This window comes from Grammomys surdaster, unplaced genomic scaffold (assembly GCF_004785775.1).
Source record: "Grammomys surdaster isolate TR1022 unplaced genomic scaffold, NIH_TR_1.0 130, whole genome shotgun sequence".
Lineage (NCBI taxonomy): Eukaryota > Metazoa > Chordata > Mammalia > Rodentia > Muridae > Grammomys > Grammomys surdaster.
Window position 1 is genome coordinate 22,288,133 of NW_021604588.1, and position 11,988 is coordinate 22,300,120.

Below are 11,988 nucleotides of genomic sequence, written 5' to 3' on the forward strand. Positions count from 1 at the left end.
TGTGAGAGCACCGAGTGAATGGATTTGTGCTAGGCTCTTGGTCCTGTCAGAGCACCGGGTGAATAGATTTGTGCTAGGCTCTTGGTCCTGTGAGAGCACCGAGAGCATCGAGTGAATGGATTTGTGCTAGGCTCTTGGTCCTGTCAGAGCACCAAGTGAATGGATTTGTGCTACAGATCAGTGTGGAGGTGGAGCTGTGACACTAAATGAAGAGAATGAATGACACCTCTCCTGGTCTTCAGAAGGCGGAATGCTCTGAACATTACACGCATGCTTTTAGGAAATCATTTTTTTTGGGGGGTGCATGTGTGTGTGTGTGTGAGTGTGTATGTATGCATGTGGCCAGCTTCACTCCATGGCTTGTGGCTTCTTTCTTATTCTACCCTGAGCCCTTGAATCCATATTCTGCCCTCTTCTCACTACTTCTAATACTTATAACTTCTTCCTAAACATCTTCTGGTCAGAGCAGACCTAACTTGACAACCTCTGTTCTCAGGATGCTTCCTGTGCCCACATCTGCCCACATTTTCAGAGCCTTTTGTACCAGGAATAGTGAATCTTCCTCTTCTCCTTCTTCTTCTCCTTCTTCTTCTCCTTCTCCTTCTCCTTCTCCTTCTCCTTCTCCTTCTCCTCCTTCTCCTTCTCCTTCTCCTTCTCCTTCTCCTTCTCCTTCTCCTTCTCCTTCTCCTTCTCCTTCTCCTTCTCCTTCTTCTTCTTGATGAAGACATGCCTTTGTGTTTGGAGAAGAGAGTATCATTCTATCTACTTTAGATAAGACTGGAGCTGAGGAGATGAAGTAGACAGAAGGGAGGGTTTTAACCAGAGTAGTCTAGTAGCAGAGAGTGGAGATAGGGTCTCCTGCATGCACAAATTTCAGTGGCAACCGGCTGTCAGTAAAGATCCTCCCCTCTCCTGCCAGCACAGGAATCCCTGAGCTGCCTGGAGCAGGATGACCAACACAGATGGCAAGACCGGCTCTGGGACTCAGAGGCTGTAGCAGTAGCAGTATCCTTTAGCTAAAGCAATGGCCATAAGGGCGGTGAGCATTAGGCCAGAGTGCCCACCCGCTGGCTTTCTAAAAGCATATAGACAGCGTTCTTGAGTGAACACATACAGTATAGAATAGGGGAAGGTGCCCCTAAATGACACATAATGAGTATCTGGACAGGATGAAAATAAAGCAAGACTGACTAACTCACGATTGTTTTAAAACAAATGTGACCAGAGATCTAAGTGTTGTGCTTTAGAACTCACACTTGGTGTTCACAGACTTCATGCTGGGATCATAGAAGGCAGAAGAGCAGGTGAGATCAGTGCTATCTGACACTAGAGGAAGTCCCATGGCAGGGTCAGGCGGAGAGAGACACCTTCTTGCTTGAGCTCCTTCCTTAGGGTCTAAACCCACACAAGCTGCTAGTTAGTCAAGCTCCTTCCTCAGCATACAATATCTGAATAATATTAACCATATTAATCAGTAGATCCATCAGGATGGAAAAAAAAAAGGTGGTAGGGTATTCCCAAGATGAAATTAATTTCTTTTTATAATCTGCAATAGTTTATTTCACAAATTCATGACCCACCCCAGTATGTTTGTTCTTTATGACGAGCCATAAAAATGACAAAATACATTAGCCAAGTTCTTCATTCTGCTAAAATGACCATATTCAAAAATAATAACAGAGACTTGTATCCACAATGCAAAAGATGCTTGAAGTAATTGGGGCTTAATTTGTACACAAACTGTCAAGGCAGTTTTCCTCACGGCCCGCATCTTCTGAATTCATTAGTCTCTAATTACGGCCAGTGGGGACCAGCAGTTAGAAGGTTAAAGAGGTTCTGACAGGCCTAATCATTGCTCAGGAAGCTGAAAATGTATGCGCAGTCTCGGCAGATGGGGTGAGAGCGGCTGCTGCCAAGTGATAACTGTTTACTCCTTTGCACCTCCAAAGCTGTCATCCTAATAGGCGCATTTTAAATTTATTAATGCTCTAGTTACAATGCGTACTCGGTCTCTAATGGTATGTCAGCCTCAGTATATAAACGGAGCGATTAACACGGATTACCTGGTAATGGTAAAATTATTTGTTGCCCGTTTGATATTTTGTGTGTGGGTGTGTGTGTGTGTGGGGGGGTCTCCTTTCAGGAAGAATTGTCCCAGGAAAGGCCTCTTTCAGTTAAAATGTCCTGAGAGAACCGCTGAGATAGACTCTCCTCCTCTTGTGTAGCAAACAAACCAGACTGCCTTCCTCTGGCTTCTCCCCAGCCAGTTTCATCCTGCTCTGATTTCCAGCCTCTGCTGCTGGAATCTAGTAGACGGGGACAGTTCATGTGAAAAGCTTGTTTGGATTTGGGGAAAAGGCAGGAAGTGCCAGGCTTTGTAGGAGCTGCGTCTTTCTGTACCACGCCACATGAGTGAATGAGCTTATTTCAGTTACTAACTTCAGCTGGATGACACAGGATCCTGAGTTATCAAAGTCGCTTACCAAGTCATGGAAGATGATTCACAAAAGCTGCCCTATAGAAGTTTCCCATCAAACCCACAAATAGCTCCACCCCAGGGTCTTGTTTACTAAACATGCACTTTGTGAGTCTTGTGAGTTTCCTATGCTTCCTGATCCTTGTGAGTTGCCTGTGGTTCTAGAGTTGAAGAATCTTCTTGCTTCCTCCGTGAGTCTGCAGGCAACAGGTGTACAACTGACCCTTTAGAGTGAGAGGCCAGAATTCTGGGTCTTACTGTAACCTCATCATAACTCATAAGCAGCAGTCTACCTGTACTTTGTAATTCCCTCTCCCACAGTCCCAGCTTCACATCCTTTTCCCTCATAGCCTTTGTCCTGTAGCCATGGATCTAAACCTCACTACTCACCAGCAAGAAGTACCTTAAAAGGGTGTGTGTGGGGGGGAGTCTCCTGCCTTCCCCATGATTGCTGTTACGGCACTGCACAGACCTTTAGTTAAATGCAATTTTTAAGGTAACATTTGTTTTTGTGTAGGAGGCTACAGATAGATGTGGAGACAGCCGGAATGTACAGTCCCTCCACTGTTGGTTTCATGGAGACAGCAAGATTCATAAGTGTCCTGAGAGCATGGTGAGGTGTTAATCTCAGTAACAGAGCAATTATCTGTGTCTGGCCGCCACTCTGTTCTCGCTAGCAGTCGCTAGTCCATGATGGGTAATTGATTTATACCATCTAGAGGCAATACAACAACAATAACAACAGCAAATGTCTGGAGGACTTTGTACTCATTAAAAGCTACCATTACGTCTCCCTAGAAGGTGATATGTTTAATTTCTTTTTAAAACCACAATGGAAAGATACTATGCTGGATAGCTTTTTATCAACTTGACACAAGTTTAATCTGTGAAGAAGTAATGTCAATTGAGGAATTGCCACCATCTGATTGGTTTGAAGGCAAGTATGTAGGGGACAGTCTCTTGATTAATGGTTGATGTGGGAGGCCCAGCCCACTGTGGGTGGGGCCACCCCTAGGCAGATGGTCCTGGGTTGTATGAAAAAATAGGCTGAGCAAGCCATGGAGAACAAGCCAGTAAACAGTGTCCTTCCTGGGCCTCTGCTTCAGTTGCTGTCTCCAGGTTGCTATCTAGAGCCTTCCCTCAGCATGGAGTGTGACCTGAGAGCTGTAAGTTGAAATAATGTCTTTCCCCTCATGTTGATTTTGCTCACACTGTTCATCTCAGCAACAAGGAACAGACTAGACAGATACCAAACAGTTAAGCGATAAGTATTTTTTGCCAGGGACCAAATAACTCATCTATTGTGCTTCCTTCAGTGACCAGAAGACTAGCACCTGACTGATAGGTAGGGACTGTGTGGCCTTGGGCTGGTGTCCTCAAGTCTGCAGGCTTCAGTTTTCTCTGTTTCCTCAAGATGAGGAGTTGGGTTACCTTACTTGTGACATCTGAGATTGTTTTGTTGCTGTTGTTGTTTTGTTTTTGGCTCTCAAAGTCGACAGTCCTATGAATTCAAATATCATGTGGCCAGGAAGAGGCTGCGTAATGGAGCCAGAGTCAGGATTGGGTCATGGCTTTCATGTCTTTTATCTTCATTTCTCATTTTCAACTTGGATGTTTAATCTGTTTTCTGATCATTCTATTTATTTATAACATTTTTTTCTATCTGTGCACAGTGGATTTTTCCAGCCACTTGCTGTATTTTTGCTGTATGAGACAGCCATTCATTTTTGAAGATTTTTTTTAAAGGAATAAAAAAATACCTGTTTTCAGCTCTACTTTAATGGAAAAACCAGGGAAGAGTGTCCAGACATGGTCTGCAGTGGGTGTCTGCTGGTGACATGTGGTACCACAGAGAGAAGGGACATCCTTTGGGTCTATAAATTGGGAGTATGTAGGGTTGGCTTGTGTGGTCTCCTGTGTAAGACCCATATCTCTGTCCTTGGTCAACCATTTGGCCTTGAGTCCTCCTTTTCTTGCCTATGGAGTAAAGAAATTGGGCTAAATAACTTTAAGATCTGTTTCATTGTCAGTCTTGATGAAAAGGGGAATTTTTTTTCAAAACTGTAGCAACAGAAACGTAAGACATAGAGGAGCCAGCAACTGGAAATAGGTAGGTAAAGGGGGTGACTTTGAAAGCTACTCATGGAGAAGTTACCCAAAAAGCTTGTCATTAAGTAAACAGTAGGTCACACTGTGATACAACTTACACTCAGAACTAAAATATTAGTCAGAGTTGTTCATGTAAACATTTAAAATATGGCCCTGTGCTCTCCTGTCCACCAGGTGTCTTAGGATACAGTCCTTAGTCTCACCCTCTAAGCTGCCTGTGTTCTAAAGACTCTGCAGCTCCCTTGGTGATGGTAAGGGTGCTGCAGCTCCCTTGGTGATGGTAAGGGTGCTGCAGCTCCCTTGGTGATGGAGCATGATCAGGAGTTGCTGCCAAGCCTCCTGGGAGCTCCATATGTTAAAGCCTCCATTCTGTAGAAGATGTTTCAAAGGATATACCATCCACATCAGCATCCTGGAAGCTTGGTCTTAGGTGAGCACAGAACCTAAGTTTCAAAGCATTCTTAAGAGACGCTCAGTCAAGACTGAAGTTGGAGAACCAGAGTTCTAGAGAAAAGAGGCACAGGCCACACGCTGGTCTTCGCTCTGAAAACTGCTATTCTTCTCTCACATACAGCATAACAGCTTTCTAGCGTTCTCCTCGGAAAGCGAGGTGCCTGGCATGTTGGTTCCTCCCCCTTGAACTTCTCAGGAACAAGGTCACAGCTTTGATCTGCAAGTCAAGGTAGATCTAGGCAAACTTAGTTCTGCCCACAGGCTCCATTCTTCCAGTATGCGGTGTTTTTTTTAACTGGAGCATGGTGGGCTTTGTGTGACATGAGTCACTTTTACTGATGGCCTTAGATGTTGAACTTCTACAAACATTCACTGTGGAGCCTCAGTGGCATGGGGAGATCCAAGAGAAACCACTTCCTGCTCCCTATACGCACATTTCGATGTGCAGCCTATGCGTGTAAAAGGTCCCCTTCGTTGCGTTTCCTCTATCTGTGGCAGCCTTGGACTTCCTCAAGATGAGGGCTTGTCTTAGATAAGGAAGACTGCATGAGATGGAAATCCTCGAGTTCGGTTTTGGAAAAACGATCACAAAGTGGACCAACCTAGTATAGTACCGTCTACTCTGCCTGGGTGCGAATGACGGTTCCCCACCCCCCACTTCTGAGTCCATGGAACCAAAGCTAGCTGTTGCCCCTCCTGTGCCTCCAACTCTATAGGAATAGTAGGGCTTATGTTTTAGAGTTTTGCTAAGGATTCGGTGAGCTGATACATGTAAAGTTCTCAGAACTGTGGTCAGAAGAAAGCAAGCACTTGCTAAATATTAGTGGTGGTTAATTCTAGACCATCTGTGGGTAGGTTCCATGGGGATAGGATGTGGCCAACGACAACAGATCTCAAGCTCAGCTGAACTCTGTGCTTGCTTTAATGTTCTATTTTTATTATCTTGAAATCTTAGTTATTTTTGGTAAGGAGCTCCCCCTTTTTCATTTTTTTTAAACCAAGCCTAAAAACGATGCAGTAAGTCTCATCCACAAGGTTGTTGAGGCTGAAAGTTAAAGTCTATGTTGTGTTGAAATTAAAATGCCCTGCCTTAGCATTATCAGAAAGGCCAGATGCTCCCTAAAGAAAATGTGTTTGATAATTGAGCTAAGGTAAATATTCTTTGTATATTTGCATGGAACCAGAGATTACCTGGTTTCATTTGTGCAACTTAATGATAATACTACGGTAGATAGTCAACAATGAAATACACAGAAGTCAGGTCTTGGACTTGATTCTAAATTTCTTGTATTAGCTTGAGATTTTTTTATGTATTCAATTTTTTTTCTCCTAAACATAAAGACAATGTATCATTCTTCTCTGCATTCTGCAAAGGGTCCATCAAATTCCTTGGCAACCAGCCATTACTGAGTAACTTTGAGGACAACCAATGGGATGATCATATGTCACTCATCTTAAGAGTGACAGTGAACATATCTTGGGTAAGGATGAAATTGATGTGCAGCCAGCCCTCCCTCCAGCACATATTTTGATGGCTTTCAGTCCATTTGCTTTGGTTCAATTTAAAAAGATAAGGAGCTCTGTCCTCCAGCAGAGCAAGATGCCCAAAAGAAAGAAGGCCAGGGGGAAGAAGGTGGCCCTGGCCCCCCGCCGTCGTCAAGAAGCAGGAGGCCAAAAAGGTGGTCAATCCTCTGTTGGAGAAAAGGCCCAAGAACTTCGGCATTGGGCAGGACATCCAGCCCAAAAGAGATCTAACACGCTTCGTTAAATGACCCCATACATCAGGCTGCAGCGGCAAAGAGCCATCCTCTATAAGCGACTCAAAGTACCTCCTGCCATTAACCAGTTCAGCCAGGCCCTGGACAGGCAAACAGCTACCAGCTGCTTAAGCTTGCCCACAAGTACATGCCAGAGACAATGCAAGAGAGGAAGTAAAGCCTACTGGCTTGTGCTGAGAAGAAAGCTGCTAGCAAAGGAGATGTCCCAAGTAAGAGACCACCTGTCCTCCGAGCAGGAGTCAATACAGTCACCACCTTGGTGGAGAACAAGAAGGCTCAGCTGGTGGTGATTGCCCATGATGTAGACCCCACTGAGCTGGTGGTTTTCCTGCCTGCCCTGTGCAGAAAGATGGGGGTGCCCTACTGCATCATCAAGGGAAAGGCCAGGCTGGGGCGCCTGGTCCACAGGAAGACATGCACCACTGTTGCCTTCACACAGGTTAAGACAAGGGTGCTCTGGTTAAGCTGGTGGAAGCTATTAGGACCAATTATAATGCCAGATATGACGAGATCTGCCTCCACTGGGGAGGCAACATCCTGCGTCCTAAGTCTGTGGCCCGAATTGCCAAGCTGGAAAAAGCAAAGGCTAAAGAACTCGCCACTAAACTGGGTTAAAAAATAATTTACACTTAAGTTTTCTGTACATAAATATAATTACAAAATTAAAAAAATAAAAACATAAGGAGACATATAATTTATACACACGCTTTAAAAGGTTGTAGAGAAGGAGGCCTTAGTACTTACTTTAGTGGAAGTTGGTAGAACCATCCCACAATGAGCAGAGGATTTGTTCTCCTAATATCCTAGTCATAGGATCTTCTAAATTCTCTGATTATTAGAGCTCTGTAGGAGGTCATAGCCATTTCATCTGTGTCTGACTTTGAAGATAAGAAGAATGGAACCCATAGTGGTTGGGATTTCTAAAGAGCAGACTTCTCATCTGTCCTTGAAAAGGGCTTTACCAATGTCCCATGTGATGGGGTGGCCCAAAGGATGGCCTATGTGGTAAAATCCAGTCTGGGGGACAGAAGAGTCCAACCTTGGCAACAGGTTGACAATGGACTGGGTGTCACTGGCTGCCAACGACAACCTCCTAGAACAATACCAAGAGCATTCTAGTTTCAGCTTGCTTCCCTCCACAGATTCGGTCTGAGACAGACTGAACAGTTCATCAGTCAAGTGTATTTCTGTCCCTGATTGTTGACGTCTCTTGTTTTTCATCCACTTTTGTGAGAAACAAGGCAAGTATGGTTTCAAGTTTTCTGCATTCACATTGATACTACGCCAACTTCTATGAGTAGTAGCTGAGTATTGGCCATCTCTGTTTCCAGTGCTGTAGAGAGTGAGCCACATCTAGCTGTGACAGGGGACTTTGTGTCCCTTAAAAGTGTCTAAGGACTGCAAAGGAAAGGTGGGTAAGTGGGAAGCATCGTCATTGGTGCTTCAGAGCCTCAGCTGTAGTTTGCAAGTCCGGTTTCTAAGATGACCTGTAACAACTCTTGGAATTTCTCCCATGGAGCCTTGCAATGGCTTTCTTACCTGGGAAATCAGTCCTTCTCCTCCTCTGCCTCTGGCCAACACTGTTGGAGAGTGCTGTCACTATGCAAGCAGCTTCTCATGCTTGCCACGGTCAGGGACAAGGGAGGTGGACAACCACACAGGATCCCAGCTTCTTGTTTCTTGCCAGTGCAAACCCTGGGACACTTTTCAGGAGGAATGTTCTTAAGTTTGGCTATCAGCTGGGCAGGGGACAGGCAGGGGGAATGAGTCTAGGACATCAGGACTCCTGTTTACCAGGTGGAGGTAGGTTAACAAGTGAAGCTGAAAATGAATGAATTGCAGCACAGATCCAAGTTGTTCACCTAAAAGTGCTACAGACCTGTGGCCTTCCCCTGGCTGGGGAACAGGGCCTGCACCAGGGATGGAAAGAGCCCTTACAGATCAGTAAAGGAGTATAGTTCCACTGTCAGTGATTTCATTGTACTTTCAGTAGGATCACATTGCTTGAGGAGGCTCTGGGTCTAGAATCTTTCTCACTGCAGTACGGGGCCATCTTAATACTCAATGCCCTTGATCTTACAGAATCCATCAGAGTTTGAGCTGCCAGAGAAGAGTGAAGGAAAGTGAGACTTAACATGCTTGTCTCCCTAGAGACCCTGTTTCAAATCACAAACCTCATAGGCACTGACTCTCCACTCTGACTGACTATATGAACTGGGAAAAGTGGCCTGGTGCCATTTGGGTTCCGCTTTCCCATTTGTCAAGTCTAGTTCTGCTTGCTAGGTGGGTAATCCATGTACTCAGGGGAAAACACCTAAAGGTTCAAAATAGTCCTTGGGTCACTAAAAGATCTTAAAGAAGTTCTCTTATTAGATTGTCATTGTGTGTGTGTGTGTGTGTGTGTGTGTGTCTGTGTGTGTGTATTAATGATATTCCACTGGAATGTCATGCCTACTGCATTAAGAGTAAAGACTTAATGTTTTGGATGAACGAAGTGGAGTTATGGGCTCCATCCTTTACCCTGGAAGGAGAAAGAAGCAGAAATAATCACATTTAAGGAAAGTGTTCTAAATGGTACAAATTCATTTTTTTAAATATATAATCCCAATCCCCTCACACACTGTCATTGAACTGTTGGTCCAAGGTTTTCGAGTATCAACTGTTCACCGAACTCTCAAAAGATGCGGCAAAGAGAGCCCATCAGTTCCTTCACTTGTTTAACAAATAAATATTGAGCATTTGTTATCTGTCAGATGCTAGGAAGGACCTTGCCTGAACCAAAAATTATCTTTGCTCTCAGAAAACTTAGAACCTAATAGGACTGGAAAGCACACACAAAACAGATAGTTATATAATACTATTATATCTCAATTCTGTGAAGTAAGGCAGGATGGAGTCACTGAGACCGGGATTGTCTGAGGAAGCCCATCCAAACGCTACATGAAAAGGCTTGGGAGAGTGGAGAGAGGGCATTAGAGGCAGGAATATGGGAACTGAGGGCCCCAGAGATTCACAAGAGGAATGAGAGACAGGAGGAAACTTTTCTTTTGCTCTGAGTATTGTACAAGGGAAGTGGAAAGGTGGTGTACTGTGAGGTAGAGTTAAAGATGGGGAGACAGCGTGCTGTGATTCATTCTGAGACTGCTGTGCAGAGATAGGACTGGAAGGCTCCAAGAGTAGCTGCAGGAACCAGTTCAATGCTGCTGTGCTAGCCTGGGCAACACTAGGAACTCTGGTCTAGAACGATGGGAGTCTAACTGTGAAAAGTGAGGCTAGAGTTACAAGATTTATGCCATGAAAGATAGGGTGTTGGGGTCCTGGTGTTGGGGTATAAGCAAATGGAAACACGAGGCTTTCTTTAACCAAGATGAGGACATCAAAGAGGGGAGTAAATCTGGCAGGGATAGACATCTACGGTCCTGCTCTAACCAATTTGGAGATGGTTATCAGATCCTGATTTGGGAGTTTGATGTTCAAGGCGAGACCAGGGGGTTGGAAACAGATAATTAGGGGTTGGCTCAGTCTCAGCAGTGAGGGCGGCCCACAGGATGGCCATTTTTTTCTAGGCAGGAAAGAACAATCATGAGATACTTCTTACAGCTCAATCCGACATCTAAATCTTTAACCGAGGTGGGTAGGTGCACGGAGAAGAGGCCCAAGGGATGCTCAAGAAATTAGGAGCTGGGAAGAGGAGAAAGGCACAGCAGAAGTGGATCCTGGGATATAGGTGGACCCAGGAGCATGTGACCTCTACAAATCAATTCCTTAAAGGACAGAGGGAGTTCACAGGGAGTGCAGTCAGGGAAGGATCAGGGAATGGTCAGTGACAATGTCAAGTCAGGTCCCAGGGACAAATTCTAGGAGAAGGCAGATGGCCAGAACCATACCCCAAGGAAGATCCCTCTCAACTGAAATTAGGAGAGAGGAGTGCCCACATTACACAAATGGTAATATTAAAACTCCCACAGAGGCGACCTTTCCCGGTTCCTCGCTTTGACTGAAGTGCAGGTCCTGAATTCTTCTGGGTCATCACCTCCCCACACAGAAGTATCTTGCAGATGGCTCATCTTCTCGGTGCTTTGTGAATTTTAAAGCAAATAAGGTGTGTGGCCTGTGACATGGAAACAGGAGCTGGACGCCTGAGGGGCAGCTGGGAGAAGAGCAGCTAAGGAAGGAGGGGTGAGATGTAGAGCATTGGCAGACAGAGTAGTGGGTTACCTTTTCTCTGTGACATCCGTGGGATCCAGGATAGGGAGCGGTCTAAGCCACGGGGCAACCCCAGGTGTTCCCCCGGGAAAGACAATGGGTTTTAAACTTCCTATGAGGCAGCACTGTGGTTTCAAGAGTGACTGTGGAGCTGGGCTTTGGGTAAAACATTAACAGCCACTCTTTCTGCTCTTGTGTCCTTCTTGCCTGGGGTTCTTATGGGGAGAAAGATGACTGGGAAGTTACAGCTTCCTTAAGTGGCTCGCTGTTCCCACAGGATCACAAAGGTGGTTGTACAGCCCCAGCCCTGGGTTGACATTGCGTGGAGAACACAGGCAAAAAAAAAAAAAAAAAAAAAAAAAAAAAAAAAAAAAAAAAAAAAAAAAAAGAAAGAAAGAAAGAAAGAAAGAAAGAAAGAAAGAAAGAAAGAAAGAAAGGAGGTGCATAAGGCAGGTAACAGAGGCAGATGAAGGTCATGAGATAGAACAAAGCTGAAAGGGAAGACAGAAGGTGGGGAAGATGACATTGGGCTGGCCTGTCTTCCCCTTCCATTCTGAAGCATTTTCCCACTAAAGGAAATCGATGATATTGACTCTTGCCAGGGGCTTGGGTTCTCACACCAGGGACTGGGGTTCTCACACCTGGGACTGGGGTTCTCACACCATAGACTAGGATTCTCACACCAGGGACTGAGGTTCTTACACCAGGGGCTGGGGTTCTCACACCAGGGACTAGGGGTTCTCACACTAGAGACTGGAGTTCTCACACCAGGGACTGAGGTTCTTACACCAGAGACTGTGGTTCTCACACCAGGGGTTCTAGTTCTCACACCAGGGGCTGGGATTCTCACACCAGGGACTGGGGTTCTCACACTGGAGACTGGGGTTCTCACACCAGGGGCTGGGGTTCTCACACCAGAGACTGGGGTTCTCAGACCAGAGACTGGAGTTCTCACACCAGGGGCTG

General features: G+C 45.4%; 1 long non-coding RNA gene across 2 annotated transcripts in view; it reads left to right on the forward strand.

Annotated features, from left to right (window-relative positions):
* The window catches only part of LOC114615269, a 20,127-nt gene that overhangs the window by 500 nt on the left and 7,639 nt on the right, over nucleotides 1-11,988 (forward strand). For both annotated transcript variants that reach the window (XR_003710447.1, XR_003710446.1), the window contains exon 2: nucleotides 2,994-3,089. This is a non-coding gene — a long non-coding RNA (uncharacterized LOC114615269). The remainder of the gene's footprint in view (nucleotides 1-2,993; nucleotides 3,090-11,988) is intronic.